The 21,609-nt window shown below is 49.4% G+C and overlaps 1 protein-coding gene across 1 annotated transcript in view; it reads left to right on the top strand.

The window, feature by feature from the left end:
* Nucleotides 1-10,473: 10,473 nt before the first annotated feature.
* TEAD4 (TEA domain transcription factor 4) overlaps nucleotides 10,474-21,609 on the top strand; it is a 64,571-nt gene continuing 53,435 nt past the window's right edge. Inside the window, exon 1 of the mRNA XM_041736878.1 lies at nucleotides 10,474-10,634. The gene's annotated coding sequence lies outside the window, so the exon portion shown is untranslated. The remainder of the gene's footprint in view (nucleotides 10,635-21,609) is intronic.

Here is a 21,609-nt window from a genome sequence, read left to right on the forward strand (position 1 = left end):
TTGGAGCCGGTTGGCTGGCTGCAATTGCAGTCAAAACTGCTGTGACCAAATTTGTGATCAGTGCTGTGAGAACTGTATTGTCTTAATTTCAGTTGAGGCTGAAAGCATAAACTCTAGAGGTGACTTAGTCTAATGAAGCCTGAGAGTAATGTGACAGTGGCCTTCATTTCCAATCCAGGAGTGCCTCCTACAGCCATCTTACTACGCACATACCCTATAGACCATGTGAGAGGTAAGAGGACATTATGTATCAACACTTGTCATTGTCATTATCCAGAGAGGCGGCAGGGAGGCTTTGGTGAAGATCCACTAGCTGACTGAGCTCCACAGACCTTGTTAGGCAGAGCTTCGGGCCTTTCTTAACATAAATATTATCAGCTCCCTAAAGCCTGGCTTATTGGTACACATCATGCTCCTGTCACTTTTCCTCACAGATCATAAGAGTTTTGCCAAGTCTTTCGGATAATTAGCACCTCCTAACAAGTCATAGGACTCTGCTTGCTACCGTTCCGCAGTCTCAGAATGCCTCTGAATCTTGAGAATCCAGGAACTTTGTGAGTTCTGCATTCAGCATCGGTCACCTCCGAAGCCTGTATGCACCAAATTCTTTGTCAGTATGGGGCAAGGAATCAGAGGTGCTTGTTCCATTATATTTCCCTCCTGTAGACTTCCTTTTTGGCTCTGCTACCTGTTGGTCCTTGCTCCACATCAAATAGCCATGGGAAGGAAAGAGATGTGGGAGATGAAAAGACTCTGCTCATCCCCTGCTGGCAAGTCCTACCTGCTTTGTTTTGACATGATTGGTTTCCATCTCAGGCATGCTTCCCATCAAGTGCCTCATTCATAGAAGTGCCCTAAAGCCCTTCAGACCTCTGGCACCACCGTCCTGATGTACTGTGTGACCCGCCCTGGTCGAAAACAGAAAGCTGTTCACTGCTCTCCAGCTGCAGTAGATGACAGTGTCTGGGGACAGGGAGCCTGATGGGGCGACTGGATCTAATCCTGCTTCCTCCTGCTCTGTCTGGCTCTGAGACACCTATACCCCAGCTTCATGTACTCTCTGCTTGAGTATACAGGTGATTGGTTTTATATAAATCATATTTATACCTTTTTTATGCTACAGAAATAAAAGATAATTTATATAAAAATGTGTCACTGGTCTTTGTGAAGTCCCATCCCTTACGGAGTTCTGCAGTCATGTTCTGGAATAGTAATTTTCATCATGTGAATCAGTTCATCCCAGGATGGCAGGAGTCTGCAGACTCAGAAGGCTGTCTTCTGGAGACTCTGGACTCCTCATATTGATGACACCAAGAATTTTCTAGATAGAAGACAGAGCTAAGAACTGAGCAGAGAGAGGACCACAGAAGAGTGGGGCTTATATTGTTCTAGATATCTGCCCCAGTCAGCCTCCTGGATCTTCTTTGTTGATATCATTTACTGATTTGGCAGCAAAACCAATTAAATATCTAAAACTGAAATAGACCCTCTCTTGCCTCCAAGGGTTTACATTTTAGACCTACCTTATAGAGACAAGTTGAAAAAAATTACATGTTCACAAATCTTTACTAGGCCTTCCTGCTCTTATCAGTGCTATAGTGAAAATGAGTCACATGGAAGGAAGCAGGAAGAGCCTAAAAATCAGGATGAGAGCTAGAGTCAGAGTTTAATTCTTATGGCTTGGTTTTTCTTCTTCACGTGGTTCTTCTTGGCTAAGGTATGTGGTTGGATGAATGGATTATTTATGACACCATTTTCACTGACCAGGGTAATATTGCTTCACTGGTCATCAACATGAATGATATGGGCAAGTGGTTTTTAAAAATCTAAAACAGGACTACAGAAGGTTCTTTTTGATCAGAAGTTTAGTAGATCACACAACCAGCATCAATTCCCTTCCTTTAGAAGTTCTATTGAGACCAAATTCCAGGGTTTTGACCCCTTTTCTGCCAGTGATTTGCCATGTGCCTCTTTCCTCTTCTATACTATACATTAATAGGGCTTGAATTATATGATCTTCAATTCTCGCATATGGTTTTCCCCGCTCGTGCTGACAACAATGTGGAATTCCTCTACTTGCATTTTGTGGGTTTTTTCTTTTCTTTTTTTTTTTTTAAGAAAGATTTTGAGAAAGAGGGAGAGAAAGAGGTTGAGAGCACACAGAGGGAGAGGAAGTAGCAGTCTTCCTGCTGAGCAGGGAGTCTGACATAGGACCGCAGGGTCCTGGGATCATCTCCTGAGCTGAAGGCCGATGCATAACCGACTGAGCCACCCAGGCGCTCCTCTGTTCGTATTTTCTTTTAAAGATTTTATTTATTCATAAAAAATATTGTATTTATTCATGAGAGACAGAGAGAGAGAGACATAGGCAGGGGGAGAAACAGCCTCCCTGCAGGGGAGGCTGTTTGTGGGACTAGATGTGGGACTAGATTCCAGGACCCCCGGATCATGAGCCCAAGACAGACGCTCAACCTCTGAGCCACGCAGGAGCCCCCTACTTGCACTTAATTGAACTCTGGTTACCTTCTGGACAACTTCATGCCTTTCATAGCTGAAGATACTGCTGGGAGGAGTGCCAGGGGTCCCAAGAAAAGACCACTGATGCTTAAGCTAAGGAACTGGGGAGGGCAGATTCTGAATGTCTTTGGTGGGAGATTCTAGAATGGCAGGAGTGCATGATGTGGGAGAAATAGGATCTGGTCCTGAGGAAGTGCAGGACCTCAGAGCTGCTTTTCCCCAACCACTGGAGACATCTTGCTCCACTGAGAAAACCCTGGGATGTGGCTAGCTGCCCTTCTCCTCAGCCTCCAGCTCCCCCTCCAGCTGGAATGGCTCCTGCCGGTGCACTCATGCCCTATGTCTTATAGCTGTGTCTCTTATAGTCCAGAGCCCTTCCTTCCCCATGAGAACCCCACCTAGAGGCTTGCCAAGGACAGGCCAGATCCTGTCCCACCCCTCAGACACATTTCTTGACCAATTGCATATTGGATTGTTTTGTCTTCTCTCCCTGCTTTGATCGCCTAGTTATCATAATCAATCTATATTCCTTAAAGGTCTTCACACACTCCTTTCCACAAAAAAAAGCCAGGGACACCGCAATAAATGAAGGATTTGCCATTGGTGCTCAGAATTTAGGTGGCTTGATGAAACCATGGATGGGTTCCTGGCACCACCTACCGACCAAGGATGCACATTGCAAGTGTATTAAAATGAACAGGACAGAGTCTGTAATCCAGTGGAGGAAGTCACCAAGGACTCAGTGACTGCAACACCTGGACCACGTTATTACATTTTATAACGCACCCCTGTGCTTCGGCATGACTCTTCTGACGGTCTGAGAACGGTTATATTCTGCAGTTTAAAAGCCAGTAGAGGCATCTCAGGTAAAATGTCCGCAATCTGGTACACACTAAACATTCGGTATAGGATACAGCAAATATCAATATCACCTTTATTAACACCCTTTTAAAATGGAGCAATACATTCTAGATGACTTTTTTGGCCATACAGTTATACAAAATGTCTTATATGCACTCATAATGAAATTCTAGATGGTTTTCCAGCGGCTGTTAATGAGAGGAAAGAAGAGCAGCAACATTACCTGGGAAAACTAAACATCCAGGTTCTAGTGGCAGCCCTGACCCTACCCCATGTTCCTTTCTTTGTACCCATCTCTTTCTATGTGAAGGAACAGCCTAAGCAAACAAAACAGAAAAACAACAAGCGAACAAAATAAAAACAAAAACAAAAAACTCCTGGTATTAGTGAAAATTTTGGAAATACTTCAAAGATGAAATGGGCCTCCATGATCTCTTCTGGCTCTATCTGGTCTTCTGGTCTGTTGGGGCCCAGGCTCCTTTCACGAGGTACTAGGGCTATGGCCCCACAGACTGGAGGGCAAAGAAAGACAGTAAGCCCTGGAAAGGGCAAAGCTGGCGGGGGCCAAGATGGGAGTGGGGGGTTTTCCACTTATTACCACCTTTTATTACACATTTTGGTTTAATATAGTAGTTCTCAAGCCTCAAAGAGTTTTAACATCTAGTTAACTACTATCTACCCAGATTCTTTCCCTTATCATGATGTTCAAAGATTCAAAGAGTAATCCAGTAGTTCTTTTCTGTAGTCTGGGGGTGGGAAGACTAGGGAGGAAGAATGATCTGAGAGGTGAGTGGCAGGCAGAGGAGGGCTAGGAATTAGATTGAGGTTTTAAAAATGGGGCGAGTATGCAATTTTTAGGGTACAAATGCACGTCAGGAAAGACTACATCCATGTGAGATAGAAATATGACCTTAAGAAATTTTGCCTTGTTTTGTCTTCAATTTTATGCTGTTCTCTATCAGAGATACGAATTTTATTTTATTTTTAAAGATTTTATTTATTTATTTATTTATTTATTTATTTATTTATTTATTTATTTATGAGAGACACGGCGGGAGAGAGAGAGAAAGAGGCAGAGACCCAGGCAGAAGAAGAAGCAGGCTCTATGCAGGGAGCCCAATGCGGGACTCGATCCTGGGACCCCAGGATCATGCCCTGAGCCAAATCAACCACTGAGCCACCCAGGCATCCTGAGATACGAATTTTAAATATAATGATTTCACATGGTCTAAAAGCAACCTTGAAAACTATAGTGAAAATCTCTTCCCATGTCTGTTCCCTTCTTTTTCCCTTGCCCTGTTCTCCTCCTGTAGTGAACTCTTTTTAGTTTCTAGTGTATCTTTCTGGTACTTCACTCTGCCGAAAGAAATGCATCTATAATTCCCCAAACTCTGTGCAGAAAATACATATAGCAGACTATATAGTCAGTTCAATAGCTTGCTGTTTTCATTTAATGTACCATGGAGATAATCCCCTGTCAGTAAATGCAGGCCTTTTTTATCCTTGTGTATGCTCCACAGTATTTCACTGGGGGAGGTACCAGTGTTTTTAAATAATCCTCTATGTATGGACAATTGGCACATTAAGAAATTTTATCAGAGGAGGAGCGGGGATGGGGGAGTAGGGGGTGGGGTGGGGTCGGGAGGAAGAAATCTTATTGTGTTTTGAATATATGCAGTGTTACAGGGCCCCGTGTTACCTATTTTAATCCTTTCCTTTTTCACTCTTCATACTCAGTAACTACCACCACGTGACACTTTTACACATGATGCTCCCACAGCCCTGAGTCCTCCCCTTCGCTCTTGCAAGGGTTCTCTGACTGCCTGTGAAGATCTCCTTGAGGATGGTCCATGGCTGTGCTGTCCACGCCATGGCCACTAGTTGTGTGCAGTTCTTTACATTTAAATTAATCAAAATAGAACTCCGTTCTTTAGTCAGACTAACTACATTTCAAGTTCTCAGGAACCACATGTGAGTCGTGCCTGCCACACTGGATGGTGCAGAGGAAGGACGCTTCATGTGGGCATTGCTCTAGCTCGCTCGATAGACTGTTAGTAGCTTGAGAGACAGGGATGGTGATCTTTCTGTTTATCCTTGGTGCTTTCCCAGCACAGTGCCAAGGACATAATCCATGTTCAATAAATGTGGAGTGGAAAATTGAGTGATGAGGACACTGGACTCATGGCCTAAGTGTGCCCAAGGTCACAACTAGCATGCGCCTGGGCTGTTATTTGAACCTGGATTATTTAGATAAGGTCATAATGCAGGACCTGCGTTAACTTTCAAAATATTGAATGGATAGCTATTATAAATGAAAACTGTAGCTGAATAAGGCTGGAGAAAGCTTTTCCTTCCTTTTGATTTTTTGTTTTTTTTCCTGCAAGTCTTGGCTATCTGATCCTAAAGATCCCCTGGGGACCTGAGAAACTCTCACATGAGAACTGGGTGGGGAAGGCCCCCCGACCTCTGGCCTCTGGAAAGCAACAGTGTGTTTGGGTCTATAAACGTGCCAGAGGAATTTGCCAGGGTTGCCACAGCAAAATACCACAGGCTGCGTGGCTTTACCAGAAATCGACTCCTCATGGTTCTATGGGTTGGAAGACAAAGATCAAGGGGTTGGCATGTTTGGTTTCTCCTGAGGCCTCAGATGGCTTGCAGATGGCTACTTTCTTGTGTCTGCACTGTGATCCTCCTCTGTGTGGGGTCTGTGTCCTTCCTCATCTCTCTATAGGGGCACCAGCTGGAGATTAGGGCCCACACTAAAGACTTCTTTTTAAGTTAATCAACTCTTTAAAGACATTATCTCCAAATCTACTCACACTCTGAAGTACTGGGGATTAGGACTTCAACATGTGAATTTGGGGGAGACACACTTCAGTCCAGCATCTTCAGAACAGCATCTACTGTTCCCTAGACAGACCAAGAATTCATTCTCTTTCACATTTCTCTTTGATGGAGAGACAACAGCACTAATATACTTATCAAATTACAAGCTGCTTTATTATTCTATAGAGAAAGAAGGACTCCAAACACCTTTGATAAAGGTCTGCTTTGTTCTTCAAAGCCAAGATGCAGCTCAGTTGATACTGAGAAGTCTTCTTAAGGAGAAGCAAATAGAAGTCTAGTACGGAGAGGTTAAAGAGGAAAAGGAACCTGGGTCCCAGGGGATCACAATCACAGGAGGAGTCAGCCACGTAATAGTGGAAGGGCAGCATGCTTTGGAGATATCTGAAAAGCAGCATAGAGGCCTTTTACCTAGCAGCTAGGGAGGGATCTTCTCCTTGTAAACTTCTTATTAAGCCATTAAATCCACTGGTGGGTGGCTTCTTAAAAAAAAAAGAAAGATGTGGAGAAATTAGGAAAGGGTTAGATATACAGCTCTAGTCACACTTTTCTCCCCTACTATAAAGGTATGAGTCTTTTGTATACAGAAAGAAGAATAAAATGCAGGAAAATAAAGAATAACACCTGAAACTAATGTAACATTGTGTGTCAACTCTACTTCAATTAAAAAAAAAAAAAAAGAATGAAAACAAAAAGGGACCTGGGTGGATGCCTCAGTTAGTTGAGCATCTGACTCTTGGTTTCGGCTCAGGTCATTATCGCAGAGTCCTGAGATCAAGCCCTGAGTCTGGGTCCCTGCTCAGTGGGGAGTCTGCTTGAGATTCTCTTTCCCTCTCCCTCCCCTTCTACTCTTCCCCCTTCTTGCACATGCTTTCTTTCTCTCTCATACATAAAGAAATAAGACCCTTTAAAAAAATGAAAATGAGAAAAAAATTTAAAATCCTGTTAATCTTCAACTTGTCAGAGATAGTCACTCTAAAATACTTTTCAATTTATTTTTCAAAAACAGGATCATCCCACATATGCTGCTCTTGGAATCTGTATTTCCACTTATTATATCATAATAAGCCAGACAATGTTTGTCTGGTTTTTTTTTTGAAAAATTTGTTATTAATCACTGAAAAGAATTCCATAATATAGATGTAGTTGTATTTGTTTAACACATAATTTGTTTAACAGTGACCATGTGGGTTGGAAAAACAAAATTTATCAAAGGAGTGGAAATAATACCAAGCCACATGTGATAAAAGTAATTAATATATTTTTTTACTATAATTTTGGAGTATAGAACAACACAAACACCTTCCCCACATGAAACCTGGCTCTGACCACACCCCTGCTCTCCTCCTTCTGCACCACTCAACATGAAGCCTGGGTGAGATCCAGCTGTAGAACCAGGTAGAGTGGTCTGGTTCACTAAGAAGTGAGGTGAGCTGTGAATTATGTGGTGTCATTTGTGTGGAGCCATATGCATCTCTTCTAGTTTGATTAGGACAGATGCAATACTTGCTTCATCAGGGTCAGTGAAAGAGGGCAAGGAATGTATTACCCCTGATGGGGTGGGGCATGTGTGTAAAATCAGTCAGTCTTGAACCTTCAGAATTTCCATGTCTGAGAACTTTAGCCAGAGGGGCCATGACAGCATGGGAAGTGATATTCCTGGAGACCCAGAGCTTTCTAGAAGTCTGTTAAGGGTGTAGACCAGGAGGCTGAGCTCTCGAAGGCACGCTATTCCAACCTGGATCATTTAGGGTCTCGGATAGTTAAGATTTGGAGGGAAGAAGCCAGTCTCACCTCCAAATTCTCTCTCAGCCATCTGGGCTGGATGTGGTGCTCCAAGGTTGTTTTATCCTCTCCACCCTCGATTCTTTCCTGCCTTCCTCTAAACCCTCTGAACCTTGGCTGGACTCAGTTCCCAGCCAACCTATTTCTCCTTGTGTTTGAATTCTTATCTCAGTGAATGGTACCACCAATTGTTCAGCTGTCAAAGCTTAGTGAGTTTTGTTTCCTCTCACCCTCACAGCCAGCCTAGTTACCAATTCTTGTTGATTTTGCCTGTGGACTTTTTCTGAGACTCTTCCCCTCATCACCAAGCTTAGGAGCATGGCCTGAGCTTAGGGCACTCTGACTCTCCAATCCAGCCTGACCCTATTGCCAGAGAGGTCTTTGTAATAGTGGTACTGATGTCACACCTGCGTCAAAACGGCCTTTCTGATGCCCCAATCTCTTCAGCATGGGATACAATGATCTTCACAACCTGGCACCCACTTATTGTAATCTATTCTTCCAGCATGCCAGTTCACAAGACTTTTCCTAAACATCCTGTGTGTACATGTTACTGTATCTTTGTGGGTCTTCCAACCCAAGTTGGTAAGTTGTCATTTATCCTTCAGGAGCTGGAGCGAATGTGGCCTCTGTAATTTGAAATTCATTGTTCCATCCCTTGGGTTCCCTTTGAGGTCTGTATAAGTGTCTTCCCACCTAGACTGTGAACTTCTTGATGGTACCTATCCCTGTACTTACCGTGGTGCTCAACGTCAACAGACATTCAACAAATAATTCTTGCATTAGATAAGCCAGTGTTTACAGTTTGTAATTCCTTTGGTACCTATGTACTGTCTTGCAGTCTTTTCATGTATATGAGGTGTGACCAAGCCCCGATGTGACTCATTATTTAATGAGCGTACCAGACTTTATGTAACCAAATAAGAGCTGCTTCCTTCAAGGTCTTCACCTTATGAGACTGGATACTTCGTCCAGTGGTGCTGTCGTTGCTCAAAACACCTTTGAGCACCTCTTTTGGAAACAACTTTGGCATTTGTAGCGCTTTCCTTTCAATCTCTGTGGTAGCTTTTTTTGTTTCCATTTATTCAATATTTATTATGTGCTCATCCATCCCCAGGCACCAAGCCGGTGCTGGGTGAAAGATAAGATATATCAGACATTTACTCTGTCTTCAAAGGAGTTTCTGTTTGGTAAAGGAGATAAGATGTGGCCAACCACTGCAATACAAGGTGAAGTGATAACGCTTTCTGGAGGTTGGATCTGATTTTTGGAAAAAGGCAAAAGTCCTTTGGTTTCAGCCTACCAACAAGGCGAGAGGGGTATGTGGTGACACTGCTTTAAGCCAACGTGCTCTCCACACTTCAGCGTTCCCAGCACAGCTCGCCCGGTAACAAGAGGCTAAACTCTCCCGCAGGTTCACGTTCCTCTCAAATCCGGACTCCCACCCCCGTGTCGATGATCTTCTACATACGGAGTCTGGCCAGCTAAAGCTAAGCTCTTTAGCTGGGCAGGTGCTGGATCTTATTTTCATTTTTGTGTTCACAGCATCTGGGGGACACAGCATATGCCGGATAAATACTCATCGAGTTCCTGAGCTCTCACGGTGTCTCCCTGAGCCACAGGGACTTCAGTGGAGGCGAGTCTCCCGTGTGCTTTACAGTCCTGGAAGGGACAGATCTTCAAGGGACAGACGACCACGACGCACAGCCAGGGCCGGGGGGCACGCGTGGGGGCCCTGGCGGCGGACCTGGTTCCTGCTTCCCGGCCGGAGCGGTGCCCTCCGGTGGGAGCCGGGGGAGGGAGCGGGGAGCGAGCGGGGGCGAGCGGAGCGGGGGGCGAGCGGGGGGGCGAGCGGGGGGCGAGCGGGGGGGCGAGCGGGGGGCGAGCGGGGGGCGAGCGGGGGGCGAGCGGGGAGCCAGCGGGGGGCGAGCGGGGAGCCAGCGGGGGGCGAGCGGGGGGCGAGCGGGGGGCGAGCGGGGGGCGAGCGGGGAGCCAGCGGGGGGCGAGCGGGGGGCGAGCGGGGGGCGAGCGGGGGGCGAGCGGGGAGCAGCCCTTCCTGCGCGCCGGGCGCCCGCCCCTCCCCGGCCTCCCGCGGACGCGTGCGAGGGGCGCCGGCCGGCAGCGGGGACGCCGAGGGTGCCAGGGTCCCCCAGGGACCCACCCCCGGTCACGAGGGAGGCTTCGGGCTCCTGGGGCACCCAGTCGGAGCCCCGGCCGGGAGAGGCGGGAGAGGCTGGGGCGGGGGGCGGGGGGGCCGGGAGCAGGAAGAGAGCGCCGGCCCGAGAGCGCAGGGGGAGCGCGCGGGGCAGCCGCGGAGGAGCGGGGGGGGGGGGGGGGGGGGGGGGGGGGGGGGGGGGGGGGGGGGGGGGGGGGGGGGGGGGGGTCCGCCCCGCGAGCCCCGCCCCCGCCCCCGCGAGCCCCGCCCCGCCGCCCAGTCTCCTCCCCGAGGGGCCGGGGGCAGGGCCGCCCCTCCCTCCCTCCCTCCCTCAGCTGCGCGCATCTCGTACCAGTCCTCATTCCGCACATTCCAGGCTTCCTCCTTTCAAACTCCAGGCCAGGGGGCGGGCAGGGCCCGAGCTCCCGGCTCCCGGCTCCCGGCTCCCGCCGCCCGCGGCTGCGTCCCCCAAGTAAGTGGCGCCCGCCCCGCCCCCCCGCGCCCCCCGCCGCGCGCCCCCCGCCGCGCCCCCCGCCCCGCCCCGCCCCGCCGGCCCCTCGGCCGCGTGCGCCCCGCTCGGCCTTCCCGCCGCGCACCGCCCCGCGGCCCGCGCCCCCGCCGCCTCCCTTCCGCCGCCGGCCGCGCGCTCCCTTCCTCCCGTTGACTCACTCCTCCAGGAATAGGGAGCTCCGTGCTTTCCCGTCAGTCCCATTCTGGGAAACTCCTCCCTCGGCGCGCTCCGCTCCGCTCCGCTCGGCTCCCTCCGCTCCGCTGCGCTCGGCCCTGCCCGGCCCTGCCCGGCCCTGCCCGGCTCTGCCCGGCGCGCCAGCCCCCGCGGCGAGGCGGGTGCGGGTCGGCGCGGGGTGGGCTCCGGCCGCCGCCCGCCCTGCCCCCTGCGCGGCCCCCGTGGTCCCGCCGGGCGCCCAGCGGACCCCGTGGAGCCGGCCGAGCGCGCCCGCCGCGCCCTGGGACCGGTAAGGCTGCGGCGCGCGGACTGGGGCACCTGGCGGGGGCCGGCGGGCGGGGTCCCAGAGACCCAGCCTTCTCCGCCGGGCCCCTGGGCGGCCGGGAAGCGCGGCCGTGGCGGCGGGCGGGCGGAGGGACGCGCCGGGCTTCGCGCGGGTGCAGGAGCCGCGCGGCCCGCCCCCCGGGCTGGAGGAGCCGCCGTCCGCCGCGGCGGGGGCCGGCCCGGGGCAGCGCGCCCGGACCCCCGCGCACGGTGCAGGGCACACAGGCTCCCCGCTCGCGTGCGTTAAGGGGGCGCGGTCCCACGCGGCGGCGGGCTGCGGGGTTCTGGGACCGCCCGACGGTCCGGTCTCCCCGGCTTCGGGTGCAGGTGAGGATGCTGTCTGTTCCCCATGACGCACCGTGGCTGCCAGTAGGCGTGTTTGTTTGTGTTGAACGTGAGTGTGTTCCCACGAGAACAGTGCTCCCCGAAAGTCCGAGTGCCTCTGAGCTCTGTGCAATGCCGCGGCTCTGCGTGTGCATCTCTGGGAGGCACTAGGTTCTGGGCATGACTGTCCCCCCCCCACCCCGCCTGACGGTGGGCAAGGGACCGTGTCCCTGGCTGGATGCGTGCAGGAGTAATTTGTGGCTGTTGGAGTGTGCGGCCCCGGGCTCCATTCGCCCTGGACTGGGCAGAGCTGGAAGGAAGCCGCGGGCACCTGCCTCTCCCAGGCAGCGGCCTTTCCGAGGGAGAGTGGGGCCTGCTCTTGCCTGAACCGCTCTAAGAGAGCGCGCTGGGAGAAGGGCTAAAGGAAGCTGAGATCTTTGTCTTGCGGTGGTGGGACGGCTTGTTGATAGTGAGGACTGGGGATGTTTTCCAGACAGTTTTGAATCCTGAGAGGTGTGTAACCAGTGCTTTTCTCGTTGGCCCCAAGGACAAAGAGAATGGATGTATACCAGCCTGAACTACCTTCTGCTGGTCCAGCTTTCCTTGGCACTAGCTACCCAGCAATCACATGGAAGACTCCTAATTCTTTACGATTTGCTAGATCACTCTACACTTTGCTGTGGGAAGGAAGAGGAGCAGCTGGGTGCATGCTTTAGTGCCAGCTGGGGGTGGGGGAGCAGGGCTGCCCCTGATTTGCTAGTTGACCTGTGGAAGACCCTCCTGGGTGTCTCAGTTTCCCCATTTCTCTCTTTCTTTCTTATGGGTTTTACCATATGAAATATTTTTGAGGCAGGAACTGCGTAAGGAGGGAGCCATGACTGTCCAGGAGGTTGGCAGGAGTGACAGCCTGTGCTGGTGTTGGTAAGGGGCACAGGCACAGCTGCCACTGCTTTCCTCTTTCCTCATTCCCACAACAAGCACAAGCTGATGGGAGCATAATGTTGAGGACTTCTTGGAAGAAAGGAACAAGACACTCACAGGAGGGATCCCCGGTAGCGCAGCGGTTTAGCGCCTGCCTTTGGCCCAGGGTGCGATCCTGGAGACCCAGGATCGAATCCCACGTCAGGCTCCCAGTGCATGGAGCATGCTTCTCCCTCTGCCTATGTCTCTGCCTCTCTCTCTCTCTCTCTCTCTGTGACTATCATAAAAAAAAAAAAAAAAAAAAAGACACCCACAGGGGTACAGACTGGGAGCTGCTCCTCTGTGTACCCTGAGGGTGCAGATGTTTTGGTGGGAGCCACCTCACCTTCTCACCTGTTGGGACCAGGTGTGTGGCTGGGGCTTTGAGGGCTTCGGGTCTAAAGGCAGCATTGATGGAATAGACAAGTACAGATTTGGGGCCAGACATACCACCTCACAAATCCTTGCAGTCACTTAGGACTGTTAAGGCGGGCATTCAGGCTTAGTTTCCTGATGAGTAATATGGGAGGGGGTAGTTAATATCTATCCAGAATGTTTGTTGTGAAAATTCAGTGTTTGCCAAGTGCTTAGCACAGTGCATGGCCCATTCCAGACTCAGCAGCCAGCGTTTCCTCAGTTTATTTCAGAAAGGACTTCTTTTTTCCTAAGAACTTCTCTGAACATCCTTTGACAAACCCTGGTCGTTTGTCATTTGTGTTTACTTAACAAACATGAAATGAGTGTTTGCCATAGGCCGAGACCTGTATGATCTTCATCCTTAGACACACGATGGCTAGTGGCCCATCTGGAGGTGGGGGCAAGGCTCTGTCTGGGGAGCACAGGGTCCACAAGTCCTTTCCTCTGATAGCAGTTTTGTCATGCCAGGGTGAACCTGCTGGATGTCATTGGACACACTGATGTTAGCATCTAACTCATTTTGTTCATTCATTCATTCAAGATCTTATTTATTTATTTGAAAGACAGCGTGAGCAGGGGGAGGGACAGAGGGAGAGGGAAAAGGAGACGCCCCACTGAGCAGGGAGCCTGATGTGGGGCTCCATCCCAGGACCCCAAGATCATGACCTAAGCCTGAGCCAAAGGCAGACAGTTCACAGACTGAGCCACCCAGGCACCCCTAACTCCCTAATTTTATTTATTTTTAAAGATTTTATTTATTTATTCATGGTGGGCACAGAGAGAGAGAGGCAGAGACCCAGGCGGAGGGAGAAGCAGGCTCCCAGGAAGGAGCCCTATGTGGGACTCGATCCCGACCCCAGGATCATGCCCCGAGCCAAAGGCAGATGCTCACCACTGAGCCACCCAGGCGTCCCTAATGCCCTCATTTTAAAGACGGGGAAACTGAGCCCCTAGTGAGACAGTAACTTGCTTTTGCAGTGAGTCATAACTGAGACTAGAGTCCACTCCGTTCTCACTTCGCATTCTATCTCCTCCTCTGTGGGTCCCGATGCTTGGACCGCCTAGCAACCCTCATCGGACAAGTGTGGAGGCTGGAACAGTCTGGCTTGGTCACATCTCCCATCTTGAGTCTTGGATAGGAGGTAGTAATATTCCCTTCCGTCCAAGCAGAGAGCACAGAGCTGTAGTCGGAGAATGCCAACTTTGGAGGGGGCCCTCAAGGGGTCTTTAAATGTACCTCCTTTTTCCTCATCGGTTTGTACATTACTCAGTCAGGTGGAGAAGGGTCTCCCTATCTTTCTCAATCTCTTGGGATGCAAATGTCGCAACATCCCTTGGCTTCTCCACTCTGGAGTCTTGCACTGGTGACCCTCCTAGAGCAATACTTGTTGCCTCATCAGTGGCTCCTCTCCTCCTTCTTGGTGGAAGTGGAGGACATGGGTCACTAGCTTTGCTCCATGGCCTTTCCTATAGTTAAGGTCAGTCTGAGGGGAGCGGGAAATTCAGGGCTTGCAAGGGTAGCTTTACCTTGCCTGTCTTCCTTTGCCCCCCATGACCCTTTGTTGGCAGGGGTTTGGACGACAGCTCCCTTTAAAGCTCTGAAATTGGAGCTGAACAGCTGCTCTCCCATGCCCCCCCTCCTTCCTCTGGGGCTTTAACCAGTGCAGGGGCCCAGGTGGAGGTGGGGGCAGGGCTTTGTCACTGGGCAGTGCGGTCTCCAACTCTGTGTTCTAATTCCAGCTTTGCCTTGACCTCTTCTGAAACAACAGTTCTTCCCTTGCTTTTGGTTTTTCCATTTAGATATTAGGGAGATTCTAATCACCTCCTGCGTGATAGGATCCTGCGGCCTTCAGCTGGTAGCGATTGGATCTTTGCTTGGGAACATTTCCACTGGAGCTCCAGTCCCTGAGATAGAAGCCCACAGCCTCCTGCCTTTAATAGAAGCAGGCCCCTGGAAAGGCAGGAGGGTGGGCCCAGCTCCATCACGGTGCTAAGGGTAGGCGGGCCCCTATGGGTGGGGACCCAGCTTCCTTTGACCCAAACTTCATAGGAACAATAGACTTCAGAGGAGTCACCATGGGCAGGAAATGGGAGCTGTGCTAAGGCAGGGTGACCCTCCTGTGGGATGAGATTGCATATCCGGCCAAAAGGAAAGGCAGGGTGTTGGGGGCAGTGCAAAGGGCACTGGGGAGGGCTGATGACACATAGGGTGGGCCTGTCCTTCCAAGGGGGCCCTTGACTCACAGTGAAACCTGAGCTGCTTAGAGCCCATTATTTGGTAGAGCAGTCTGCTTTGTGTCTTCCCAGTAAAAGTGTTTGCCAGCGTCAGCATATGCCAAGCTCATTCCTGCCAGAACCATGAATTCCCCTTCCCTTCAAGCCCTTGAGAGGTCTTCGTGAATTGTCCTGGCTGGGATAAAAGGCTAGTTTTGTTTCTTCCTGGCTGATCTCCATCTTGGCTTTGAGCCTTGAGTAATAGTTGACGAGGGAGGCAATTTGTTCAGTAGGCAGAGCTCTGGGTGGGGAGGCAACAGGCCTGGGTCAGCTGGACAACATAAAGGGATTTTTTTAGCAGTCAGAGCCAGCAGACAACCAGAACAGGCAGAGGGAGATTCCTGCTTGAAGCATGTGGTGGAACGTTCTTGGAGGCAGAGCACACTTATCTTGCCTTTCTCTCTATAAGGAGAGAACGGACTTGGGGAGAATGCTCGGGAGCAGAGGAGTGGGCTTTGGGAGAAGGGAGACATTGCACTGAGTTGCCTTTTGTAAATTCAGGTGGCCAGGTTCTTACACATCAGGTTTTGGGGTCCTGATAGCAGCTGCAGGAATGAGTACAGAATCACTCTAGGTTCTAGGAGGAGTCCTGACAAATGAGAGTGGGGGAGGTAAGGGTGGCAAAATAATAACTGCTGTCCTGATTTATTTTTCCATAATGTGACAAGATCCTGGAAGTGGCAGGCTGGTAAGCTGCTTATTGACGAGGGGATTCCAGAATGGCATTGAGAGAGTTACTTGCTAACACAGTCACTCTGCCAGGTCTTGGAAACATCATCTAGTCAAGGTGGAAGAATGTTTAGTAAGGACTTTGAGTCTCATGATTTTTCTTGGGTTCAAGAGAAATAAATAAGATCTAGCTGCTGCAGCAGTAAGATAGATTTGTAGCTGGTTGAAAGGCTGCCCTGGCTGCTTATACTCAGCTCATGTCACCACTGGGGGTGGGAGGTCTCTACTGATGGGCCACAGAGCTCTCATTTTGGTTTCATCCTCTGTCAGTTTTGTGGTGTTTAGGATAACAAGCATATTGGATGACAGAACCAGGATTCAAGATCAAAGAAGAAAAAAAATGGTACATAATGCCACAACTAAGGGATGAACACAATTAATATTTTGGTATATATCCCTCCAAATTTGTGTTCATGCAAATAAGTTTATATATTTTATTTTTTAAAAGATTTTATTTATTTATTCATGAAAGACACATAGAGAGAGGCAGAGACCTAGGCAGAGGGATAAGCAGGCTCCCTGTCGGGGAGCCCAGTGTGGGACTCGATTCCAGGACCTCAGGATGGCAACCTGAGCCGAAGGCAAACACTCAACCACTGAGCCACCCAGGTGCCCCAAATTTATATATTTTAACATAATTGCAGTTATGTTCTATCCTTTTTTTCCTACTGAATACTATATAGTAAGTAATATCCCATATCATAAAACATAATTTAAATCCATAATTAGAAGGATCTGGATAATATTACCGTATATGAATATACCGTAATTCCTTTAACTGCACACTATTAAACACTTTTGAAAGCTGTATTCAATTTTTAGCCATTAAAATATTACCTGACATTGAGTAATGTTAAGTAAATAAATATACTTAATTTCAAATGAACTCGAATAGATTTAATTATAAAATCCTGCATTTAAGTATGTATAGAATAGGAACTTCCTATCAGTTCTTAGGGGAAAAAACTTGGGGTTTTGGTTGATGAAGGAAGAGGAAGGGAAACGAGCATTTATCACGTGTGTCTATCAGGTGCCAATTCTAGACATTTCTGCCTACATCACCTCGTTTAATTTTCATGGCGGCCCTATGAGATAGGGTTTGCTGGTTTGATTCTGTTTTGTTTTTTAAAATCTACTTTACAGAAAGGAGGAAGGTCACACAGAGGTGAATTCTAGTGTTGGAGTTTGAACCCAGGTCCACATGACTCTTCCCACTGCCCCGTTAAATCCTGAGCCTATGCAGGCCTGTGATGTGGTGAGGAAGGAAGACCTTAGTCCAGTAGGCTCTGCAGTGCTCTGGCCATGTTGGGAGCCGTGTCTAGTTTTGAAGGGTGGATACACCCTGGCCTGTTAAGTACTGAGCATGCTGATATTGTGAGTGCTCTGTGTTATGAGTGTTTTAGAAGGAGGAGGATGGGAGGTCGGACGGAACCTGTCCCATCCTCTGCTGTCATTTCTCACTGCCAGAAGGCAGGCTGTCTTTGCAGGAGTACAGATCAGGTCCATGTGATCTGAAGTCACTGTAGCACTACATAGACCTACGGAATTTCATGGTGTAGAACGGTGTAGGTAGAGCTTGCTAGGGTGGCTTTGGAGGTTTCTGCAGTGGGTGGGAAACTGCACCAGATGACCTGTAGGGCTTCTACCTCATTCATGTGGTCCCCCTGCCTGTGCTGCAGGTGGGGATTGCAGGTAGGGATTGCCCTAGGTGTTGAGGGAGAGATTTTTCCCACCTTGAAATTCTGAGATTCCTGCTGGGAGGAGGTAAAGATAAGCTGTCTCCAAAGCTGGGGGCAAGGTGGAAAGATGTGGGGTGGGAAGAGGCAGCATCTGAGCAGTTGAAGGAGACAGAATGGGGAGTTGTAGGAATTATTGCCTGGCTCCCTATTACCTTTGTACAGGCTGAATGAGCAGGTGTGAGGCACAGGCTGCACCCTGAGGCTGGGGCAGGGGAAGAGGAGCGCCGCGTGGGGTAGTGGCTGCAAAGCACAGACTCCAGAGCCATACTGCCTACTAGAACTATAATGTAAGTCGCATAGGTAGTTTTAAGTTCTCTAGGAGACACTTTTAAAAAGTAAAAAACAAATTAGTAAAATGAATTTTAATAATATATCGAACAGTGATGTCTAAAATATTTAAATGTGCCATCAGTAGTAAAAAAAAATACTAATGAGATAGTTTATATTTTTTTCATACAAAGTATTGGGAATCCAGGGTACATTTTACAGTTAACAGCACATCTTGATTTGTACTAGCTGTTCTTCAAGTGCTCAATGGCCACATGGTGGCTAGAGTTTGGACGGTACAGCTTTATAGCTAGCCTGCCTAGGTTTGATTCCCTCTTCTGCCACTTATCAGGCTGTGTGGCCTTGGGCAAGTTATTTACCTGCACTGTGTCTTATTTGCCCCCTCTGCAAGTTGAGGAAAATAATAGAACCAACTTCATATGTTTGATGTGAAGGTTAAATTAGTAAATATTTGCAATGTGCTTAGTTTCTTACCTGGCACATATTAAACACTATATGAGTGTTTATCATATAAATGACCCATGAATGATCCTTAAACTCTGGACAGGCTAAGTTGTAAGAAGGAGGCTAGATATGCTGGGAAGAACCCAATCCTGGGGTGTCCCTAAGTGTAGGCTGTGCCTGTACCTCACAATTCTACAATATGAAATTGCCTTCAGATCAGATGGACCTAATCTACCCTTGCTGAAAAGGAGGCCCACCTTCTGGAAATGGAAGAAATGTCAGCACCTGTATGATAAGACAGGTTCCGGGCAGCCCGGGTGGCTCAGGGTGGCTCAGCAGTTTAGCACTGCCTTCAGCCCAGGGAGTGATCCTGGAGACCCGGGATCGAGTCCCACGTCGGGCTCCCTGCTTGGAGCCTGCTTCTCCCTCTGCCTGTGTCTCTGCCTCTCTCTGTGTGTCTCTCATGAATAAATAAATAAAAATCTTAAAAAAAAAAAAAGACAGGGTCTGATCCTTTAACAGGTGTGTCCTGAGCATCTGTCCTGCTTGGGGCTTGGTGGTGTGGAAGAAGCAGAAGCATCCTCCAAAATGCTCCATCATAAATTGCATGACCTCATGTTGGAATGGGGCTGAGGTCACCTCCAGCACTTGGAGGTTTAAGCAGTAGTCGTGCTGCTTATGCAAGAGAGGAAGCAGAGCTGTATTAATGGCTTCTGATACCCTCCTGAGAACTCTGCCAGCCCCAGCACTGCCAGCTTGCCTCGCTTGGCATCAGCCTCCTCCACCTCTACCTGCACCTGCCCTCAGCCACACTCCACAGTGGTCACAGGGCACCCACTATGTGCTTGGCACTGTGCCAGGAGCAGTGGGCAAAATGTGGAATGGAAGGCCTGGTCCCTGTCTTCAGGGAGTTTGCAATCCAGCAAGGAGACAGACTGAGGAGCAAATGCTAAAAGCCCACAAGATTGAAGAAGGGCTGGTTAGAAGCACAAACTAGTGCTGAGGGGGTGCCTGGTAAAGGGGATTCATTCTAATGGGGCTGTGAGGGGTCAGGGAAGGCTTCTCGGTGGAGGAGGCACTTGGGCTGGCTTTGAAGGGTGGGTAGGGTTTGGGTAGCTGTGTGTGTGTGTGCACTCTTGCCAGAGCAAGAGGTGGGGGGAGAAACAGGGAGGGAGGGAGAAATACAGGGGGAAGATGGAAAAAGTGATTTCAGAGTCATGGTCATGAAATGAGAGGAGGAGAGGTAACTGGGCTTTATGAGTGAGGTGGATTTGAACCAGGTCCTCTGGGCAGAAAAGGAGGACTTTTAAAAAATTCATTTTTAAATTCACACACGGCAAAATTTACTCTCTGGTATACTGTTTTATGGGTTTTGACAAATGCAAAGCATTCGGTGTTCCCTAGCTCCATCTCCCTCAAAGATTCCCTCATGCTGCCACCCCTTGGTTGTTTGTCCCCCTCCCTCCTGCTGCCCATCCCCTGAGGACATGGATCTGTCCACTCCTGTCATTGTGCCTTTTCAAGAATATCAGATGGACTCGTACAGTATGTAGCTTTTGGGTCTTCTGCTTTCACTCAGCATGATGCCTTGACTCATCCAGTGGCGTTTATCAGTAGCCCGTTCCTTTTTATTGCTGTGTAGTGTTCCGTTATGTGGCTATACTGCAGTGTGCTTATCCATTCATTGGTGGAAGGGCTTTTTTTTCCTTTTTTTTTTTTTTTTTTGTGGAAGGGCTTTAGCTTGTTTCCAGCCTGTGTTGATTTTGAATAAAGCTGCTGTCAACATCTGTGTACAGGTTCCTATGTGAACACAGGCTTTCATTTCTCTTGGGTTAGTACCCAGGAGTGGGATTATTGGTTCACACGGTAGTATGTGTGGTTGAAGGCACTGCCAAGCTGTTTGCCCACATATACCACTTTGCATTTCTACCAGCAAAGCAGGAGACTTCTGTTGCTCCATATCTTCAACAGCAACTTGGTACTGTTGGCTTTTTTTTTCTTTGACGTTCTAATTGCTGTGTAGTGGCATCTCAATATATTCTTTTTTTCATTATGGTTTTAATTTGCATTTCCTTAATGGCTGGTGATGTTGAACATTTTTTTATACAACTCTTTTGATGAAATGTCTACCCAAATCTTTGGCCTATTACCTCTTTTGATGGTTATGTTTTGAGAGTTCTCTAATCTGGATACAAGTCCCCTGTCAGATGTGCGATTTACACATTTTTGGAGAAAATTCACTTAAGGAGAAAATCTCCAGAAGATGGTGGGTGTGCGGGACTCTGAAAGCAAGGAAGGAATTGGATGTCCTGAGCCTTGGCCTTTCTTTTTGGGGACCCAGGTGAGGCAGGGGGTGGGGAATACCTAGAGAATGACCTGTGAAAAAGAAAAGAGGAGGAGGAGGGACAGGGCTTTCTATGAAGTTCTTTTCCTGGCATAGCTCCTGCCATAGAGTATGCTTCCAAATAGGCACAGATGGCTTCTTGGTTTGCTAGGTACCTGGTCTACTCCTCATGGCTCTTGGTTCAGGCTGGGCCAGCCCTATCTAGAACAACAAATGCTTGTGCCCAGTCTGGTTATCAACCAATTACATGTTTCCTTGTTTCCAAAGTGGATGACCATGCATTCTGGAATGGGACGTGGGGTGATTATTGGGCCTGCAGGGGTAAGCCACTGGGTAGGTGTGTGCCTGGTGCGATAGAGAATTGGTGTGGTGAGATTTCTGGGTCAGGGTGGATCCTCTGTGATGGTGACCTCAGCCTAGGGTCTGAGGGCTTTGGGTCATTACAGTCTCCAGAGCAGTGCAGTCTGCATCTCTGTCCCTGTCCAGGCAGGGTGGCTCTGAGGCAGAAGAACAGGTCTGTGCAAGATAACCAAGGTTAGAATAGGTACTGCCTCCTGCCTCTTGTCCAAACCCAGTCTAGCCTGTCCCTGCTTCTGTGTCCTGGCAACCATGGCACTGTCCAGGTGCTGGACCCTTCATTCTTTTCTGGGGGCTGGCCTTTTCCAGGGACGATGAGGGTTTACAGGTGGAGAGAGGCCTTCAGGAACTATGTGGGTTCCCCAGAGCTCCCTTGAGGGGCTGTCCCCCAGCTCTGAGAGCTCCTGCCTGGGCAGGGTGTGCACCCCAAGCCCCCAGCTCTGGTGCCTGGTGCTGCTTGGGGCCCAGTGTGGTCATAGCCTCAGGTCCTGGCAGGGTAGGGTACGGTCATGTAAAGCAGCTGATTGGGGCAAACCCACCCCAGGCTGGGGAAAACAAGCAT

The sequence above is a fragment of the Vulpes lagopus genome, chromosome 21, assembly GCF_018345385.1.
Source record: "Vulpes lagopus strain Blue_001 chromosome 21, ASM1834538v1, whole genome shotgun sequence".
NCBI classification, from domain to species: Eukaryota; Metazoa; Chordata; class Mammalia; order Carnivora; family Canidae; genus Vulpes; species Vulpes lagopus.